We start from the raw sequence: 22672 nt of genomic DNA on the forward strand, positions 1-22672 counted from the left end.
GTTTGTGGAAAGCTGCATCAATGTTTCACAAACTGTGGAGAAACTGGAAGATCAAAGAAATTTGACTTCAACTACATAGTGTACATACATGTCCATTTTGTTTTAACATACAGACATTCTGACAGACAGACTCTCTCTCTCTCTCTCTCTAACACGCACGCACACGCACTCAAACACACACACACACACTCAAACACACACACACTCACACACATGCAGGCATACGTGCGCATACACACACACACACACACACACACTCACACACACGCACATACACGTGCACACACACACACGCACACACACATGCGCGCACACAAACACACACGCATGCGCGCGCACACACACACACACACACACACACACACACACACACACACTCATACGTGCACACACACACACGCGCACGCACACAGTCAAGTGAAACATGAACTTTATTTCCCCCACTGTCGATGTGGATCAACTCACTGACCACTTTTCCGCACTTTCTGTCTTTACAACAATAAAATCGAGCAGACGGATTATGAGGAATTAGACGCAGTTATATATTTGAGCTTTGTATTGTCTGTTATGTAATTAACTGAATTATCAAATGCTAATTAAGTCTCTTCATATATTATCTCTAATGATGCAATAATTAAACTTCTCAAGTTTCATGAAAATAAGAGTTATAGCATTAGAGTAATTAGTGAAGTCTATTTTCTAATTAACCTAATTATTATGAGTAAATGAGGTCTATTTAATATGGATCATTTTTATATTACCTGCACCCCCCCCTTGTCATGAAAATAAAATTCTGTAATTGGAAGATAACCTGCCTTGATAGCCCCTCCAAGAATTGTCTGAACTTATAACAAACGCAGAGAATTCTGGAGAAACTCAGTAGGTCTGGTAGTATCCATGGAGAGAGAGACAGAGTTAATGTTTCGAGACCGGGGTAACTCTTCTTCAGAACACTATCTTCTGAGAACTGCCTGGACCTATCTTCACTGACAATGTAGCATGCAGTTATGGAGTGAATTTCTTACCAAAACATCCAAACTAGTCCCTTGCCTTTCCTTCATTCTCTGGGTAAATTACCAACTGGAAACTGCATTACCAAGAATAGAGGCATAAAGTCACAGAATGGAAACAGACCTTTCGGTCAACTCGTCCAACCCACTAGACATTCCAATCCAACACAGCCCTGTTTGCCAGCACTGGCCCCATATCCCTCTACACCCTTCCTGTTTATGTGCCTTTTAAATGTTATAATTGTACCAGCCTCCACCACCTCCTCTTGCAGCTCTTTCCATACATGCACCACCCTCTGCATGAAAAATTTACCCCTCAGGCCCTTTTTAAATCTTCCCCCTTTCACCATAAACATATGTCCTCTAGTTTTGGACTCCTCTACCCCCGGAAAAAGGCCTTGACCCTGATGATTTAATAAACCTCTATGAGGTCACCCCTCAGCCTCTGACACACCAGGGAGAGTAAACCCAGGCCATTCATCCTCAGCCCTATCGGTCAAACCCTCCAAACCCGGCAACATTCTTGTAAATCTTTCCTGAGCCCTTTCAAATTTAACAACATCCTTTCTACAGCAGGGAGACCAGAACTGAATGCAGTATTGCAGAAGTGGCCTAACCAATGTCCAGTACAGCTGCAACGTGACGTCCCAACTCCTATACTCAATGCACTGACCAATAATGGCAAGCGTATCACATCACCACTCTGCCTACCTGCAAGTCCACTTTCGAGGAACTATGCACAATGTACCTGAAGGTCTCTTTGTTTAACAACACTTCCCAGGGCTGTACCATTAACTGTGTAAGGCCTGCATGCAGTGCTGTATTGAGCCTGCACCGATCTACCGGCCTAAGCACACTTTCCAACTCTTGACTCCCAGACATGAATATTATAATATTTGAGTTCTCATCCTTGTGCTATTTTTAGCCATTGGATCGAGTGAACAGGAGTTGCTGATGTTTAAATCTTCTTCACCTGCAAGTTGTTGTTCTTTCAGCTTAAAAAGTAATAAGGCCTGAGTGGAAAATGTGTCCTCTGGGAACATGTCTCACTCTACTTACATATATTCTAGCCCTCAAAAAAAAAGCATGACCCATCTAACTGCAACCTGAAATTCACATAACCATCTACGCTCAATAATCTGTAATTTGCTTTAATTCTTCAAAAAGGCAGTACTTATGCCCAGAGATTAATTTTGGCCCAGAGTTCCTTTGCTTACTTAGAATCTGTACAGTGTGAGAGCAGGCAATTCAGCCCATCAAGTCTACACTGACCCTCTGAAGAGCATCCCACCCACCCACACACCTAACCACCCTATAACCCTGCATTTCCCGTGACTACTTCACCCAGCCTGCACATCTATGGACACTATAGGCATTTTAGCATGACCAGTTCATTTAATCTACATTTCTTTGGACTATGGGAGGAAACCAGAGTGCCTGCAGGACACCCACACAGACACAGGAGAATGTGCAAACTTCACGCAGACTGAGGGTGGAATTGAACCCAGATCCCCAGTGCTGTGAGGCGGCAATGCTAATCACTGAGCCACCGTGGTGACTTCAAATTACAAGCTTTTGTAGTTTTGAAAAATGAAACAGACCTCACTGAATAATTAGAGAAGACTTTACATTAAAAATCTCTCTCATTGCGAGTTTGCTATCTGAGTGAGGGTAAAGAATCAAATGGATGTTTAAGAAGATTTCTTAAAATAAATTTTCTTTTTAACATCTTCCATGACCTTGAAAATTCCGAGAGGTAGCAGTTGCACATTTAGAAGGTGAATGTAATGTTGGTTTCTACGTGCTGCCCAATTTGTACAACGCTCAAAGTCTTCCTTCCTAACAATTTAAAAAGCAAAAATAAGTGATTATTTCCTAAGCGGATAAAAAAAAATCCCATTTGCTTTCCTCAAGTGATTTAGAGCTCCCAACCAACCCTCTGGTGGACTGTGAGATTTTATTCTACCAAATCAATCGTCATAGAACCCTGACAGTATGGACACAACAAGTTCACACCGACCCTCAGAACATCTCACCCAGACCCATCCCCCTATAACACACCTAATCTACACACCCCTGAACACTACAGGCAACTTAGCATGGCCAATCCACCCTAACCTGCACATCTTTGGACTGTGGGAGGAAACTAGAGCACCCGGAAGAAACCAATGCAGACACGGGAAGAATGTGCAAACCCCACACAGACAGTTACCCGAGGTGGAATCAAACCCAAGTCCCTGATGGGATTAGTTTGGAATGGCATCATGGTCAGCATTGACATGGTGGGTCAAAGGGCCTGCTCCTGCACTGTACTGTTCTATGTTCTATGCTGGGGTGATATGGTGGCTGAGAGGTCAGCACTGCTACCTCACAGTACCAGGGACCAGCCTTGGGCGACTGTCTGTGTGGAGTTTGCACATTCTCCCTGTGTCTGTGTGGGCTTCCTCCCACAGTCTGAAGAAGTGTAGGTTACGGTGGACTGTTTGCGCTAAATTGCCCCATAGTGTCCAGCGATGTGCAGGCTAGGTGGATTAGCCATGGGGAATGCAGGGTTACGGGGGTGGGCCTGGGTGGGATGCTCTTCAGAAGGTCGGTGTGAAGTTGATGGGCCTGCTTCCACACTGTAGGGGTTGTATGAGTCATCCCTGAAACCATAATTGTACAGTTTCTTTGCATCCTCTATTAATGCCTTATAAATGACAGGGAAGGTTATAACAACTGTTCCCAATTGGGCAATGGAAGTGTTTTTGATTTTGTACAATTATTGTAAAATAAACATACAGTTAAATACATATTAAAAACAAGAATTCCTCCCACATATAGGAGAAGGATTCATGACTGTGCACTCAGTGCTCTTCACCATGTTCTGAATCAGGTAACAGGACTGCTAAATGTCTGCAAAGAGAGAGACTCAACTGAGTTCTGAAACATTCCACTTGCTTTGTTCTTATGGAACCAAAATATCGTTTGTGGTTTGGACAACATTCCCATAAATGGAAATTCTCGACAAATAGTCTGCTGAATATTGTCTCTGACCTTTTGCCTTTGTATCATTGTCACTGTTTAGTTCTTACTGTTTATTCGGCTCTAATGAGCTGAAGATCGAAGCTCTAAGGAATATTTCAGCTTAAATGGCTGTTAGACTTTGTCAAACTGAAGTCAAGCAGTAAATGTTCCACTGTAGCCTCGCCAAATGGGTGGACTCAGAGACTTCCATTGCAAGGCTCGAAGGGAACATGATTTTAGAATGAGTGATAGGATGTTAGTTTATATTTGACTCTCTGCTTAACTTCAACAGCAGAAGAAAATGTTAGTGGAACCATTCAGAATCGACAGATTCCTTTTAGGAGACATTTAGCATCTGCCTTTCATCTGTTTGACATATTGTGACTTGCTAGTACAGTGTCTACATCTTTGTGTGGGTCTGTGTATGATCTACATTAACTTCTGTATGCGTCTCGCACTGATAGTCCCTACCATGAGGCAGCTCTACAATCAGCAAGTTGCATTTGCATAGCACCTTTAATATGATAACATTTTCTAAAGGGCTTCCCAAGAGAGTAATCAAACAGAGTTTGACACCTTACCTTATACAAAAAAATACACTTTGAGTCAGATCATCTGATCAGTGGCAACGATGTGCTTATTATGTACTTACATTTTTGCATTAATTCAACCTTATCCTCCAATCACAAAATTACCAGTCAGTGATCCAGGACAAAACTGGTGAAGAGAAGGGGAGCAGAGGACACACCTCTTTGCCTTGTACCAGCTGCTGAATTCAGGTCAGCCTTTGAAGATCTTGAGTCTGTCAGTCAGAGAGGGTGTGAGTGTGTGTTTGAATGAGTGGTTGAGAGGGTGGGTTCGTAGGTATGCGTGAATGAATGAGAGAGGGACTCAGTGAGTGAGTGAGTGAATGGGTGAGAGAGGGATTCAGTGAGTGAGTGAGTGAGTGAGTGAATGAATGAGAGAGGGACTCAGTGAGTGAGTGAGTGAGTGATTGGGTGAGAGAAGGGCTCAGTGAGTGAGTGATTGAATGGGTGAGAGAGGGACTCAGTGAGTGAGTGAGTGAGTGAATGGCTGAGAGAAGGGCTCAGTGAGTGAGTGATTGAATGGGTGAGAGAGGGACTCAGTGAGTGAGTGAGTGAGTGAATGGCTGAGAGAAGGGCTCAGTGAGTGAGTGATTGAATGGGTGAGAGAGGGACTCAGTGAGTGAGTGAGTGAATGGGTGAGAGAAGGGCTCAGTGAGTGAGTGAGTGAATGGGTGAGAGAGGGACTCAGTGAGTGAGTGAGTGAATAGGTGAGAGAGGGACTCAGTGAGTGAGTGAGTGAATGGGCGAGAGAAGGACTCAGTGAGTGAGTGAGTGAATGGGCGAGCGAGGGACTCTGAGTGAGTGAGTGAATGAATGAGAGAGGGACTCAGTGAGAGAGTGAGTGAGTGAGTGAGTGAATGGGTGAGAGAAGGGCTCAGTGAGTGAGTGATTGAATGGGTGAGAGAGGGACTCAGTGAGTGAGTGAGTGAGTGAATGGCTGAGAGAAGGGCTCAGTGAGTGAGTGATTGAATGGGTGAGAGAGGGACTCAGTGAGTGAGTGAGTGAATGGGTGAGAGAAGGGCTCAGTGAGTGAGTGAGTGAGTGAATGGGTGAGAGAGGGATTCAGTGAGTGAGTGAGTGGATGGGTGAGAGAGGGACTCAGTGTGTGAGTGAGTGAATGGGTGAGAGAGGGACTCAGTGAGTGAGTGAGTGGATGGGGTGAGAGAGGGACTCAGTGAGTGAGTGAGTGAATGCTTTAGTGAGTAAGGGTGAGTGAAGAACTTTCCTTCTCACGTTTGCGACTTTAGCAAAACACTTTCAATCTGTGCACAAATGGAAACAGTTTCTCCCAAACCACTCTGCCCACGCTCTACATGATTTTGAAAGCTTCCATCAAATCTTTCCTCAGCCATCTCCTCTCCAAGGAAAATGGCACCATCTTCTCCAATCTATCCTCACATTCTTTGTGAAGTATTTAACCCAGAACTGTATATAATGATCCAGCTTAACCTTATAAAATTGGAGCATAACCTCTCTACTCTATCATAGAATCCCCACAGTGCAGAAGCAGGTCATTCGGCCCATTGAGTCCACACCGACCCTCTGAAGAGCATCCCACTCCCATACACTCTCTCTTCATTTTCCACAGCTAATCCCACCTAGCCTGTGCATTGTTGGACACTATGGGACAATTTAGCATGGCCAACCCACCTACACTGCGCATCTTTGGGCTGTGGGAGGAAACTGGGACACCCAGAGGAAACCCATGCACAGACACGGGGAGAATGTACAAACTCCACTCAGGCAGTCACCTGAGGGTGGAATCGAACCCAGGCCCCTGGTGCTGTGAAGCTGCAGTGCTAACCACTGAGGCACCGTACCACCCATATTAGTGAAGGCTAGAATACTTTTTTATTAGTGGCTCTCTCCAACTTTAAAGACACGTACAGGTCTGTCTGCTCCTGTGCCCCTTTTAGAACTATGCGATAGTGATTGTAACCAGGTCATCCAGGTGGACCTCACAGAGTATGAGTTCCCTGAATAGGGCTGTTACTCTGGTCCAATCAGGGAGCCTTGGCTGACAGATAAACACAGGAATGTCAGATGTCCTGTCACTTTGAGAGCTGGTTCTGACGGAGCTGGATTAGTGTCCACATGTAAATAAAGGGTGACATCATGACCGGATACCAGACTCTGGAGTTATTTCACTTTGTACCAAAATAGACCATGCCACATTTCTCTGTTGGATGTCAACTGCTGTTTATCTGCCCACTCCACCCACATGTAAACATTTTTTTTCTGAGTTCTACACTAACATTCTTACAGTTTGCAATTCTTTCATATTTTGCATCTTCCCCAAACTTTGAAATTGCCCCCTGCACAGCAAAATGTAGATCATTGATATGTATCGGGAAAAGCAAGGGTCTTAATATTGAATCCTGGGGAAGCTCCATTACAAAGCTTCCTTCAGGCTGAAAAATATCTATCAACCATTCCTTTCTGCTTCCTGTCCCTCTGCTAATTTTGTACCAACATTACTCCTATCCCTTTTATTCTAACATCTATAACATCATTAGGGGCATTTAAACAGTCCTTGGATAAGCATATGGATGCATAGTGTAGGGGGAAGGGCTTAGATTAGTTGACAGCTCGGCACAACATCGAGGGCCGAAGGGCCTGTTCTGCGCTGTATTGTTCTATGTTCTACATTCTATCTCTCAGACATTTGATGTGTGGCGCTATATTGAATGTTTTTGAAACATCGCCTCATCAGTATTACCCTCACCAATCTTTTCTGGTGCCTTTCCAAAAAAACTCCAGCAAATTAGTTAGACACAATATTCTGTGTATGAATACGTTCTTCCTAATTAATCTACAACTTTCCATGTGAGTATTAATTCAATACCAAGTGGTTGTTTCTAGAAGATTCTCCACCAGCAAAGATAAACTGACTCGTTTTTGTCATAAGTCAGCCTAACTTTATTACTACTCGTGAACAAGCTTCAAGTTCAGCAAAATAGAGGCTAGAATGACAAAGAGATCCAAGTTTTGACGGATGGGAATGTTCATTCAGAGAAACACTAGTTGACAAATCTGATCATCTTTGTTTGACATTTGGGATAGCATCATCCAGATCATGGAGAAAACTGGGCTCCTAAAACCAGGAAAGGGGCGACCATCAGAGAGATGTCTGCCAGCACAGACTGGGATGTAGAGCTCAGGGTGAAAAAGATGACTGCACAGTGTGTGCAGATCCAGTTCTTATTGTTCTATCTCCATAGTAAACTTCATGGCAAATCCTACCCTAAGGGTGGTCGAGAGAGCTGCTGGATTTAGGGCAGGGCTGGGCACTCCAAGCAAAAGTGCCCTCTGTTGCAGATACCTCCATCCAGTGCAACAAGCTTCCCTTCAGACATTAAAAATAGAGGAACCTCTACCTCAGGGTCAGGCTTGTGTGTGTGTGTGTGTGTGTGTGTGTGTGTGTGTGTGTGTGTGTGTGTGTGTGTGTGTGTGATTATATCAGTGCATGTGTGTGTGAAAGAGACTGTGTGAGAAATTGTGTGCAAGCATTTATGTGTGTATGCCTCTCTGTGTGTGTCTGTGTGAATGACTGTGTGCATGTGTGCGCTTCTGTGTATCAGTGAATGTGGCTGTGTGTGTGAGAGACTGTGTGTGTGCATGTCTGTGTGTGTCAGTATGATTGCATATACGAATGGCTGTTTGTGTATGTGTTGCAATCTTCTGTGTATCTGTGCATGTGACTGTGTGAGAGAGAAGCTGTGTGTGTGGGTGAGAAAACTGTGCGCATGTGTGCATTTGTGTGTGTGCATGTCTGTGTGTCTGTGTGAGTGTGTATGTTAATGACTGTGCACGTGTGTGTGTGCTTCTGTGTATCTGTGCGAGTCTATGTACTTGAAACACGGTGTGTCTGTGTGTATATATGTGCATGTGTGTTTGTGTCTGTGCATATGTGTGTCTGTGTGTATCAGTGCACGTGACTGTGTGTGTGAGAGATTATGTATGTGTGTGAGAAACTGTGTGCATGCGTGCATTTATGTGTGTGTTAGTGTCTGTGGAATGTGTATATGAATGACTGTGTGTGTGTGTGTGTGAGAGAGAGAGAGAAAGAGATTGACTGTGTTAGTGTGTGTGAGAGAGAGATTGCGTATGTGTATGTGCATGTGTGTGTGTGAATCAGTGCATGTGACTGTGTGTGAGAGGCTGTGTGTAAAAGACTGTGTTTGAGAAACTGTGTGCATGCTTGAATTTGTGTACGTGTGTGTGTGCATTGTCTGTGTGTGTCTGTGTGAGTGTGTATGTGAGTGACTGTGTGCATGTGTGTGTCTGTGTGCTTCTGTGTATCAGTGCATGTGTGTGAGAGACTGTGTGTTTGAGAAACTGTGTGCAAGCTTGAATTTGTGTACGTGCGTGTGTGTGTGTGAATGTGTATGTGAATGACTTTGTGAGTGTGTGTGTGTGCACTTCTGTGTATCTGTGTGAGTCTGTGCAAATGAAAGACTATGTGCGTATGTGTATGTGTGCACGACTGTGTTTATGTTTGTGTCTATGTGTATGTATGTATCAGTGCATGTGACTGTGTGTTAGAGACTATGTGAGTGTGTGGGAAACTGTGCACATGTGTACATTTGTATGTGTGCATGTCTGTGCGTGTCTGTGAGTACGTGTACATGAAAGACTGTCTGTGTGTGTATGTGTTTGGTGTGTGTGTGCGTGTGTGTGTATGTGTGTGGTGTGTGTGTGTGGTGTGTGTGTGTGTGCGCGCGCGCGCATGTGTGTGTGTGTGTGTGTGTGTGTGTTTGTGTGGATATTTTAGGGTGATGAGGGAAGAAGACAGGTACTGTCAGGAAGATACTCAGATACTCAGACTTGTGCACAGTGAGTCGGAACTTTCAGTTCTGTGGTAAGTCCCTTTTTAGTTTATCTAAGCAAAACAGAACTATCGGGAAGTTGTAGTTGGATCAATCTGGAGTTTTGCTTGAGAGGGTTGGAGAATGGCTGTTGGAGGTTCACAGTTGGGTGATTGTTTTTCACTGAGATAATAGAGTTGCATTGGTATGAATCCTTAATAAGCCTGATCCTTCCTGAGATTCTTGTTATAATTGTGTATGAGGGTGGGAATATCAAACACCCACCCCACCTTGGAGAAAACATTGTAACTTAGCAGGGGTGAATATGGATTCGCAAGTTACATCATGGTTATCTTTTTTCATATTTGCATGGTGAAATACAGGCTTCTTTCTCATTGTTGAGAATTGACTCTGCTTTGCAATACAGATTAAAAACACCCCTAAATGAAGCACAGCATAACTACTAGACAGAAAAGCTTGCAGTTTTATAATGGTTTTCCTGATCTCTGGATGTCTCAAAGGGCCGAGGTAATGAAGCAATTTTGAAATGCTGTCCCCTTTGTACTGTGGTGAAATCAGCAGCCAATTTACAACCAGCAACATGCCACAACTAGGAGAGTAATGATGCTGAAGAATCTATATTCTGTCTTGCTCCTTGAGCTCTCTAGGATCTTCTACATCCATCTGAGAGGGTAGGTAAAAATCCCTCAGTAGTGAACCAAATTGTGTGCAGCACTTGTGTTCAGAGACAAGCCCAGGGGAAAATATTGCCCTCCAACCACAGCAAAAGATGGGTTGTGGGATATCTTAGCCTGAACCCGCTTCTCTGGGAACGCTGTTCATTAAACAAACGAAAATGGAAGTCACTGGAAAAACTCAGCAGAAGTTCTGAGAAGGGCCACTGAACTTTGAAACATTAACTCGCTTTCTCTGTCCATGCTTCCAGCAATTTATTTATTTAATGAGAAACATTTCCTGAAAAAAATATTGCCCATCCCTAATTGCCCTGTGGATATTTAACAGTCAAGCACATTGTTGTGGGCCTGGTGTCACATGGAAGTCAGTATGGCAGTTTCCTTCCCGAAAGGAAGGCATTGGAGCCAGATGGGCTTTTCCTGACAATCAACATTGGATTCATGGTCATCACTAGACTTTCAGATTTTTTTAAAAGTTGAATTCAAATTCCACCACTTGCCTTGATTTGAGTCCTGATGCACTAGAACATTATCTGGGTCTCTAGCCTAACAGTCCAGTAATAACACCACTAGGCCATCACGTCTCCCTGTGTTCCAGCTGTAATAATGGAGAGAGGTATTCCTGCTAGACACACTAAGCACTAAGCTGACATTCCAAGCTGTAGGGTCAAGACTCATGGTTGCAAATTGTCAAAAGCAGCCAACATAAAAGATAATGTCCTGGACTATCTGATGGCCAGCTAGCTGTTTCTGAAATGCAGATGGGTGTTGTTTATGGAATCAATCCCCAGTACAGCAGACTTCAAAGGAATTGCCTGGAAAGTTGAACCTGGGATTCTCTCTAGGCTTGGAACTCTCCAAAAGTATCCGTTTAAAATGGAGAATTCAGAGGTTTCAGCTGCAGGTAAGTTAATAGTTACTCAGGGAAAGTTAAACTATTAAAAACCTAGTCTCCTCCTGAATAACTATTTCACAAAACCCTGCCCACTCCACCTCCCCAAGACACCCAACACCTCCAGAATCTGATTGACACTCCTTCCTCGAGGCATGATATCCCACTCGCTCACACCCACTACCAGACCTGAGCCCCTTCTTCAGTTCCATACCTGATTCCTCCCTTTTCCCACCAATCTGACCCAATCCAGCGCCCCCTTTAGAACCCCGATTTATTTCCCATGCACCAGGCCTGACCTGTCCCATCCTAATTCTCCCATCCTCTGTCCCAGTGATACATCCAACACTTGCACACACACCCCCCAGACCTGAGCCTCCTTTTGCCAGATCTTGAATGAGCTCCTCTTCCCACTCCAGTCCTAATTGCCCCATGCCCCTCACCGCTTCTATTCTGGACCCAATTTCCATCTATCATCACTGCTAGAATGCAATCCTTATGAACCAAATACCCCTGCCCCTAGAATCTACTAGATTCTTCTGAATTGGAATCAAAGTTAATGAATTTACATGTTTACTCTACTTGTCATAAACACCACAATACAAGTATCTTTTGGTTACCAACACAGGGTTTACAGTCACTTGCTCTCTGGTATATATTGGACTAGACAATTGCTCCTAAATAAAAACTCTTTGATTTGTTTGTTTAAAACAAAAACCCCTCAAAAAAAGCCAGCATCCATATGCCACTATTTTGAAATCCAAACTCCAATAAAATATGTTAACACACATATAGGTAGAGTATACACCTTTAATTACAATGTAGCGCTTCAAGTGGCTCAAACCACCTTCTCAAGGCAATTATGGATGGACAATAAATACTGGACGAGCCAACAAGCCCAGATTCTAAATAAATAGGATTTTTTAAAAAAAAGTGATGCTCAAGCAAATCTGCTGTTGATTAGCTCCATGCTTTGTGTTCTGTTTTGCTCAGCTCACCACTGCCTTTGGGGCTTTTTTATGTATGGATGATCCTCTTTATGAAACAGACAGGATTTACATTACAGAAACTACCATGATGTAGACAGTAGCTAACACTCATTAGATTGACCAGATCACTTGCATGGTATATATGTGTTTACAATTGAAAAGTCTTTGTTCTAATGGAAACCAGATGATCAGATGAATGATGAAGAATTCAGAGAAATAAACGTGCACTGCTCTACAAACGTAATCAATGTTTAACGTAAGTTGAGTTTCAAACTGGCTAATTTGTGAGAGTGTGCATTATGTCCCAGGACTGTCAAAGATTATGTGAAAGAAAAATCACTTGAGATAAACATATTAGGCCCTGTCAATCTGCAAAAGCTACTTAGGAATGTGTGAAGGCCATTCAGCCATCAAATAATTTATACTTCCCAATTAGATAAATGCTTGCGACCTCAATTATATAGCAACTTCTTAGATCCATGTGGTCTTTCTGGGACTAGAGTTCCTCAGATAGAAGAGGTAAGGACTTTATTACATTAATTAGGGCTGGAGTGGTCTCCTGGATGAGGTTAATCACATCATGCTGAAGATCTTGAGTTCTGCATTGTTCCTATTGTATTTTTGAGTGCCAATCTCACTGCATGACTGCTAATTCGTGCGAGCTTTCTTTATTTGAAGACCTAACACAGATTTGTTCATCAGGGGCTCTTGTGGCACCATGGTAGTATCCCTTCTGCTGGGCTGGGAGGCACTGATCCATATCCCACCCACTCCAGATGTAATAATATCTCTGAACAGGTTGATTAGAAAAAGTAGATTTGCTTGTCAGGGGTTCTTGTGACACAATGGTAGCATCCCTACCTCCAGGCTAGGAGACATGGGTACAAGCCTCACCTGTTCTTGAGTGTTGTAATAACATCAGTGGATAGGATGATTAGAAAAATGTTTAGATTGGTTTGTCACACAGAGCGAGACACAGTATCCAGAACATTACATGTACAGTATCCAGAACATTAGTTTGTAGATTACACACACATGCATGCATGCACGCGCACACATACACACACACACACACACACACACACAAACACACACACACATACAAACACACACACACACACACACACACACACACACACATACACACACGAACACAGGCACTCACACACATGGACACACATACACGGACATACACACAGACACAGACACACACAAACACAAACACACACACACACACACACACACACATAAATAAACATACATATATGTAGTCAGCAGGATATAGAGTCAGAGTCATACAGCACAGAAACAGACCCTTCGGTTCAACCAGCCCGTGTCAACCATAATCCCAAACTAAGCTCGTCCCACCTACCTGCTCATGGCCCATGTCCCTCCAAATCTTTCCTCGTCATGTACCTATGCCCATAAACGTAGTAACTATACCCGCATGCACCACTTCCTTGGGAAGTGTGTATGCGCGAATGAGTCCTCAGTGGGCTGTGTGCACATTGTGTTGTACATCACAGTGGGATAGGTTAGATGGACCAACTCTTTTGAATCACAACTGCTCAAAAATGTTAAAAATATTCAGGGGCAAGGAGAGAGGGGTCAGGGTCATTGAAATGCTCTTTCAGTGAGAATATTGGGCTGAATGCTTTCCCAGAACGCTGTGCATATTTGTGGCTCCATGCTCCCATGTGATAATTTTAAGAAACTGTGCTAAGTCCATCAAACCTGACTGGCAGTGGGATAGATCACAGGCAGAAGAACCAGCGTCCCAACAAAATCAGGAAACCTACCACCACCGCCAAAGCCAACATGGCTGTAGAACTTTTACGAAAGCAAGTAGCCAGCGTGGGACAAGAGCATTCAGCCCCTTGTGCCTGCTGTACCATTCAATAAGATTGTGACTGAACTTTGAGATCAATTCCAATTTCCTAACCTGTGGACAACACGCTGTGAAGCTGGATGAACACAGCAGGCCAAGCAGCGTCAGAGGAGCAGGAAAGTGACATTTCAGGTCAAGACCCTTCTTCCTAACCTGTACTCGTGTTTCTGCCCAGGAATCTATCAATTCCAGTTTTGTGTATGCCCATGATTTTAATACACCAATGCACACTGTCAATTGACCCTTCTTCCTAACCTGTACTCGTGTTTCTGCCCAGGAATCCATCAATTCCAGTTTTGTGTATGCCCATGATTTTAATACACCAATGCACACTGCCAATTGACCCTTCTTCCTAACCTGTACTCGTGTTTCTGCCCAGGAATCTATCAATTCCAGTTTTGTGTATGCCCATGATTTTTACACACCAATGCACACTGCCAATTGACCCTTCTTCCTAACCTGTACTCGTGTTTCTGCCCAGGAATTTATCAATTCCAGTTTTGTGTATGCCCATGATTTTAACACACCAATGCACACTGCCAATTGACCCTTCTTCCTAACCTGTACTCGTGTTTCTGCCCAGGAATCTATCAATTCCAGTTTTGTGTATGCCCATGATTTTAACACACCAATGCACACTGCCAATTGACCCTTCTTCCTAACCTGTACTCGTGTTTCTGCCCAGGAATCTATCAATTCCAGTTTTGTGTATGCCCATGATTTTAACACACCAATGCACACTGCCAATTGACCCTTCTTCCTAACCTGTACTCGTGTTTCTGCCCAGGAATCTATCAATTCCAGTTTTGTGTATGCCCATGATTTTAACACACCAATGCACACTGCCAATTGACCCTTCTTCCTAACCTGTACTCGTGTTTCTGCCCAGGAATCTATCAATTCCAGTTTTGTGTATGCCCATGATTTTAACACACCAATGCACACTGCCAATTGACCCTTCTTCCTAACCTGTACTCGTGTTTCTGCCCAGGAATCTATCAATTCCAGTTTTGTGTATGCCCATGATTTTAACACACCAATGCACACTGCCAATTGACCCTTCTTCCTAACCTGTACTCGTGTTTCTGCCCAGGAATCTATCAATTCCAGTTTTGTGTATGTCCATGATTTTAACACACCAATGCACACTGCCAATTTATCTTATCAATCTAGGTAGGGTTTGAACCAAGGGCTAGTATTAGATATTTGCCAATCCGATCGCATAATTCCCTTAGGCCACATTTCACTTTATCAGATCTGACATGAGACTCCAATTGGTAGCTCGGGTGGAATCCATGGCAAAATATATTGGTAACCTGACTAAAGATAACAAGATGTTGAGCTGGATGAACACTGCAGTCCAAGCAGCATCATAGGAGCAGGAAAGTTGACATTTTGGACTTAGACCCGTCTTCATAAAGGACAATATTAGACCTGTACCTATGCCCATAAACGTGGTAACTATACCCACATGCACCTAGTCATACCTGACACACAGGAAGATGGTTGTGGTTGTTGAAGGTCAATCATCTCAGCTCCAGGACATCTCTGCAGGCGTTCCTCAGAATAGTGCCCTATGCCCAACCAACTTCAGCTGCTTCAGCTTTCCTGCTCCTCTGATGCTGCTTGGTCTGCTATGTTCATCCAGCTCTACACCTTGTTATCTCAGATTCTCCAGCATCTGCAGTTCCTACTATCTCTTGGTAACCTGACTCTTTGATTAAAAGCAGCATTCTGTCACTGATTCTATCTCTAAGCATTCTGCAGTTTTGTTTGACTTGGATCAAATGCTAAGTCAAAGTGAGAGGAACAATGTATTTCTGAAGTAGTCAAAGTTGTCCAAAACAATTCTTTAGTTTTCTCTATTTCAACACTCCTTAAATATACACACCCATCCATCCAGGTTCGTACACATGTGCACATACACAGGCACACACATGTACAGAAAAACTTGCCAGCACACAAAAAAAAGGACAAATCTAACCCGGCCAATTACCGCCCCATCAGTCTCCTCTCGATCATCAATAAGGTGATGGAAAGTGTCACCAACAGTGCTATCGAGCAGCATCTGCTCAGCAATAACCTGCTTAGTGACGCCCAGTTTGGGGTCCGCCAGGACCACTCAGCTCCTGACCTCATTACAGCCTTGGCTCAAACATGGACAAAAGAGCTGAATTCCAGAGGGGAGGTGAGAGTGACATCAAGTCGCATTCGGCCAAGTGTGGCATCAAGGAGCCCTATCAAAACTGGAATTAATGGGTATCAGGGGACAACCTCTCCAGTGGTGGGAGTCATACCTGACACACAGGAAGATGGTTGTGGTTGTTGAAGGTCAATCATCTCAGCTCCAGGACATCTCTGCAGGAGTTCCTCAGAATAGTGCCCTAGGCCCAACCAACTTCAGCTGCTTCATCAATGGCCTTCCCTCCATCATAAGGTCAAAAGTTGATGATTGCACAATGTTCAGCACCGTTTGTGACTCCTCGGATACTGAAGCAGTCTGTGTTCAAATGCAACAAGATCTGGGCGATATCCAGGCTTGGGCTGACAACTTACAAGTAACATTTGTGCCACACAAATGTCAGGCACTGACCATCACCAATAAGAGATTAAAAAATAAACACCACTCCTTAACGCCATCCAGGACAAAGCAGCTGCTTGATTGGCACCCCATCCACAAGCAGCCACTCCCTCCACCACCGACATTCATTGGCAGCAGTGTGTACTATCTAAAAGGTGCACTGCAGAAATTTAGCAAAGACCCTTACACAGGACCTTTGTAACCCATGACTATCTCCATCTGGAAGGACAAGGGCAGCAGATACATGGGAATACCACCCCCTGCAAGTTCCCCTCCACATCACTCACCATCCTGAATTGGAAATACATCGCTGTTCCTTCAGTGTCACTGGGTCAAAATCCTGGAATTTCCTCCCTAATGGCATTGTGGGTCAACCCACAGAAAGTGGACTGCAGCAGTTCAAGAAGGCAGCTCTCCATCACCTTCTCGAGGACAACTAGGGATGGACAATGAATGGTGGCCCAGTTAACAATGCCACATCCCACAAATGAATAAAAGAAACATAACTACAACATAGATACATGCACACATGTATGCATGCATGGACACATGAGCACACTTGTGTACATATTACACACACAGACATGCACATATACACATGCACTTGCATAGATATTTGCACTCACCTATGCAGCACACATAGCATGCGCACACAAATACACAAACACATGCGCTTCCTATATATATATACATATACATACGCACATGTACACACATACACACATATACATGAACATGTGTTCATACATATATGCACACATGCAAGCATACATTCAGACAAACATGCATACATCACACATGCATACATCACACATACATACATGTATACACGCATACCTCCATATACATGCATGTGCACACATACACACACACACACAAACACACACACACACACACACACACACACACACACACACACACATAGAAAACATCATGTCCTGTATCTCCCTAAGACTCCTTCTCCCAAAACTGAGTGATGGTTCAGAACATCCTCTGATAAAGGGTTTAGGCCCGAAACGTCAGCTTTTGTGCTCCTGAGATGCTGCATGGCCTGCTGTGTTCATCCAGCTCCACACTTTGTTATCTTGGATTCTCCAGCATCTGCAGTTCCCATTATCACTGATTGTTCAGAACCATTAGCCTTCACCTCTTGTTGCCTTGCTGTGCCCACTAAATCTTGTCCTCCTCATAACCTCCTCATAGCCATATCCGGAGTTCCCCATTGACCTTGGCATCTCTCAATGCATCTCCACTCCCACAGCCTCAATGACAGAAAGGATCATCTCCAACCACCTTCTTGGAGACAACTTTCCTCCCAAATTCTCCATCCACCACCCCATTTCAACACCCCTTTCATCTGCATGCACTGTTGGAAACACTGTCTCCCCGAAACCACATTTATTTGACTGTTTAAGCTGCCAGCTGCCTATTTTGGCAGCATTTCCACTGTCTGAGGTTGAACCATACTGTATGGAACCTTGGCATTGACTTCAACCTTAAATTTCAGGACATTTGAAAAGAATGAGTGAAAAAATTTCTGTTTGATGCGAGGAGATGTTAGAACATGAAATGTCAGATCAGAGACAGCAACAGCAGTTAAATCCACAACAGCTTTAACTAGTCATAGAGACATAAGGCTCAGAAACAGACCCTTTGGCTCAACTTGTTCATGCTTTTGTGCTCCTGAGATGCTGCTTGGCCTGCTGTGTTCATCCAGCTCCACACTTTGTTATCTTGGATTCTCCAGCATCTGCAGTTCCCATTATCTTTGTTCATGTTGACCAGGTTTCCTAAATTAAACCAGTTCTATTTTCCTCTAAACCTTTCTTATCCATTACCTGGCCAATTATCTTTTAAAGATCATACTTGTACCCACGTCTACCAGTTCCTCTGGCAGCTCTCCCCATCCTCTGTGTGAAAGAGCTGCTCCTCAGGTCCCTTTTAAATCTTTACCCTGTTGCCCTTAAACTTATTAACTCATTGAAAGTGGAGTTGCAGGCAGACAGCCAGTGAATAAGGCATTTGGTTGGGTTTAAGGTGAGAGGGGAAAGATTTAAAAAGGGACCTGGGGGCAACTTTTTCACGCAGAGGGTGGTGCGTGTATGGAATGAGCTGCCAGAGGAAGTGGTGGAGGCTGGTACAATTACAACATTTAAAAGGCATCTGGATGGGTACATGAATATGTAGAGGCTAGAGGGATATGGGTCAAATGCTGGCGAATGGGGCTAGATTAATCTAGGATATCAGGGTCAGCATGGACAAGTTGGACCAAAGGGTCTCCTCCTGTGCTGTACATCTCTATGACTCTATGGCCTTTAGTTTTGAACTAAGGAGGGAAATAGAAAAAATATTTGAAAGGAAATCAACAATAAAAGGGGTAAGGGAAATAGGAAAGGGAAATAGATGTATGCGAATTGAATGCGGAGAGACAACATGTAATCATGGGCTGAATGGCCTTCTTCTGTGCCATACAGTTCTAGCCTTCCATGAGTTGTGATGTTCTTCCATGAAGGTGATTTATCCCTTTGACCTGTGGATTTCTTCTTCATTTTAGAAGTCCAAAGCACTAGCCAAGTGATCTCCATAGAGGCATTCCTTCATCAGAAAGAGAAGTAAAAGTTACCAGTGGGTTGCCCTCCCATTAGAGAGAGAGAGAGAGAGAGAGATGACACGTGGTGGTTTAATCTGACGGTCACCATGCCTCAGATGAGGAGAGACAAGGAGGAGGAGCACCCTTCAGTTGCAGGGTTTGAAGCTACGCTGTTGGCATCATCCTGCGTTACAGACCAGCTGCTGACCATCAGCTATTTATCACTTTGGAGCCTGAACAGTGAAGCAGAATATATGACTACAATAGACTTTACCAACAGTTCTCACCTAAAGCCTAATCCCTATTTGTTAAATGACGAACAGGAGAGGTATTGAGTACTTCACACGTCCGTCCTTACTATTAGAGAGAAATTGTGGTCTCCCATGGGTTGCACCCAGTTGATGTTAAAATTCACACAGTCTGGCAGGGTGGGGCTGTACCATCAGGTTAGGTCTGTGTAGGATGCTCTCTCCCACCACAGGTCCCACCAAGGGTGAAATGTGAAATGCAACAAGAGGCAGAAATCACCTTTAAATTGGTTTAGGCCCTTAACTCATGGGTTGGGTGCTTGGTTGGGGGGTGGTTGGAGGGCAATGATGGCCTTAGCATCGATCTCACCTGTAGGCTATTGGGTGAGAATCTATGCTGTGAATCCTGCCCACTGCTTAAATTCATTACCATGAGAGAGTCGAAACTTAAACAGCAAGCTTCTCTGTTACTTTCACTTGTGCCACTGGGCAGCAATTAGAATGTGACTCCCACTGTCAACCAAATGCCAGTCGGTGATGAGGGAAAGATGAAGGGCTCCTGATGTTGGGCGCTCCTCGTGGATGGTGTGCCGAGATGCGCCTTTAAGAGTGATTTGCTCTGTCCTGTTCCTCTTGAAGAGGGGTTTTGTAAACTTGGTGTCTGCTCCATGCAAAGCAGTGTAAATAACTTTGGGTTTATTTATCTAAATTAGACAAAAAGAAAGCACGTATCGGTGGACTCAGGCTCACACAGATTCAGGGTTTTAGTCTTACTTTCAGTTGTTGAAGTTGGGCTTTTTTGAGTTGAAGCTGCTAGATACAGGCTTCTCTCTGCTGCTGCACAAATTTTGAGCACTCCCTGTCTGCTGCAAGATTCATTCTATCTGTATTCCTTTTCCCGGTCTGGAAGAGATAGCAAGTGAAGGAAATCTGTTTTGCTGAATATACCTTTGCCAAGGGCGTGTTTATGGAATGCTGCTATATTGGAACAGCAGATGAGCAACAGTCAAATAAAATATTATTTTATTAAGCCTTTTAATAGAGTTGAAGTTTTGCCAATTCTTTTTTTTTCCACTTGTATTTTAACTGTGGTGTAAGAATAAAGTGTGTTTTGTTTAAAGGCAGGTAGTTTAATCAATTGATTCACATCTGGAATGCAGCACTTACACCTACCTTTAGACGATGTAGAAGTTAGGGTCAGGGCTATCTCCTTGGTATTTTTTGATGGGGTTTGCTCTGGTCCATAACGCTGGTCAGAAATGCACGTAGCCAGATGCAAATTTTTATAACACTTATAATGAACTACAAATGTCCCAAAGTGTTTCATAGCCAGGAAAGTGCACTCACTGGGTAAAGAATACCCAAAACAGCCAGAATGTGGTTATGCACAAAAGGTTCTGTATGATGTTTATATTCCTGGACAGCCAACCCAGTGAAAGGAATAAGGAAGTGAATCCATCTGGAAACTGGCTGGAAAATTATGGATGGAATCGTTCCCAATGAAGCAGAGCATGGGGAATATTAATGGGAGAATCAGTCCACATGCTCCACAAACTCTACAAGAAACTGGGCAGGTGATATTTTCATATCTTCCAGCTATAGTAGGCGGGGGACCCAATCCAATTTTTAGAGGAATGGTATCTCTTGTCTGTCAGAGGATGCAGTGACAATATATGCACAGCAAGATCCCACAAACAGCTATGTCACAATAACCAGATCGTCTGCTTGTAAGTGTTGGTCAAATAATGGACATTAATCAGGACAATGGGGGGAAACTCTGTTCTGAAGCAACATTTTGGGATCTTTTGTGTCCACTTGAGAGGACAGATAGAGTTTTGGTATAAAATTTCATCTAAAAGACATCAGCGGTGACAGTGCTGCAGTGGAGTTTCATCCTAGCTCAGTGCTTGGTATGAGTGAGACTTTAACCCACAATGCTTAGAATCGAATGAAAACTTGTTATCAAATGATCCACCATGACCTATCAGCTATTGCTGAAGTATAAAATGCTTTCTGATCTTAAACTGTGTGCTCCCCTTATTAAGGTACACCCTGGAGGAACACTGCATGGGACTAGTTAACCATGCGCTCATCGATATCTCCAACTTAAGTATTGCTGAGAAAAAGATACATTTTGTCAAAGCAGAGTCTGCTTGCCAATGAATCAGCATGCTTTTCTCAAGCTATTGAATGTTGCTTTTCCCTTTGAATTGATATTCTTGCAAATTGTCCTGATGAGTGCAAGACTGAAAGCTTCAACAAAATGTGAATTGGAGACAATAAGGACAGTAGATGCTGGAAGTGAGAGTCTATAGATGTGAAGCTGGAAGAACACAGCAGGCCAGACAACATCTGAGGAGCAGGAAAGTCGACGTATTGAGCTGAAGGGGTTTCGGCCGGAAATGTTGACTTTCCTTATCCTCTGATGGTGTCTGACCTGCTCTACTTTTCCATCTTCACACCTACGTACTTCAACAAAATGTATTGTTTTTACTACAATTGCCCATTTTTGTACCATGAATGACTGTTCACGAGTCTCCAACTCTGAATTTTACAATTTATGAGGGGGAAAGTTGCTCTTCATTCATAACTGTGAGATATTCTTGTGATAAATCTGTTTTACTCTGTACCCATTGATGCCATCTCCTGGGTCTTATGAATGCCAGCATCAACTTCTGATACATGTGATACTCCTCCAGTTACTCCTTTTGCTGAAACCTGTACATCTCCCTTCATAGAGTTGGTTACACCCTCTGCCCATTCGTCGGATGTTGGACTGCGAAGAATTGATGCGCCATCTCAGTCTGCCATCTCTGGGCTCTGGGATGCCAGGATGGTCAACTCCTGCCTCCATTTCTTGTCTTGGCTTAAGTAAACAAAAATGGGATCACTTGTCCAATTTCCTGTCGATTTTGTGGAGGATAAGGTCTGACTCTCTAACTAATACTCCTGTGCCCTTCCTCATTTGGAACAATTCCATGCAAGAATTGACAAGGCCAGTTTCCAGATGGATTCACTTCCTCTTTCCCTTCACTGGGTTGTCTGTCCGGGAAAATAAACGTCATCCAGAGCCTTATGTGCACGAATGCATTAAGGTTGTTTAAGTATTCAGTACCCAGATGACTCAAGGCACTCTACCTCAATTTATGTTGCACTTTCCTGTGATATTTTGTGGAATGCCGGGGGTAAAGACACTGGCTTAGCTCCCATCCCTTCTAATAAGTATCTTCACAGTACAAGTGAAGCTCAGTCATGCATACAGTATCCCAGTCTATGCAGGGGCTGCTATATAACAGGTTTTTCTACCTGAGATTCACTGTTTGCCTTGACATGTCCGCAAGCGATCCATATGTTGTGCCCCCTTTGCAATGAAAGTAC

Source organism: Stegostoma tigrinum, chromosome 36, assembly GCF_030684315.1.
Source record: "Stegostoma tigrinum isolate sSteTig4 chromosome 36, sSteTig4.hap1, whole genome shotgun sequence".
NCBI lineage: Eukaryota > Metazoa > Chordata > Chondrichthyes > Orectolobiformes > Stegostomatidae > Stegostoma > Stegostoma tigrinum.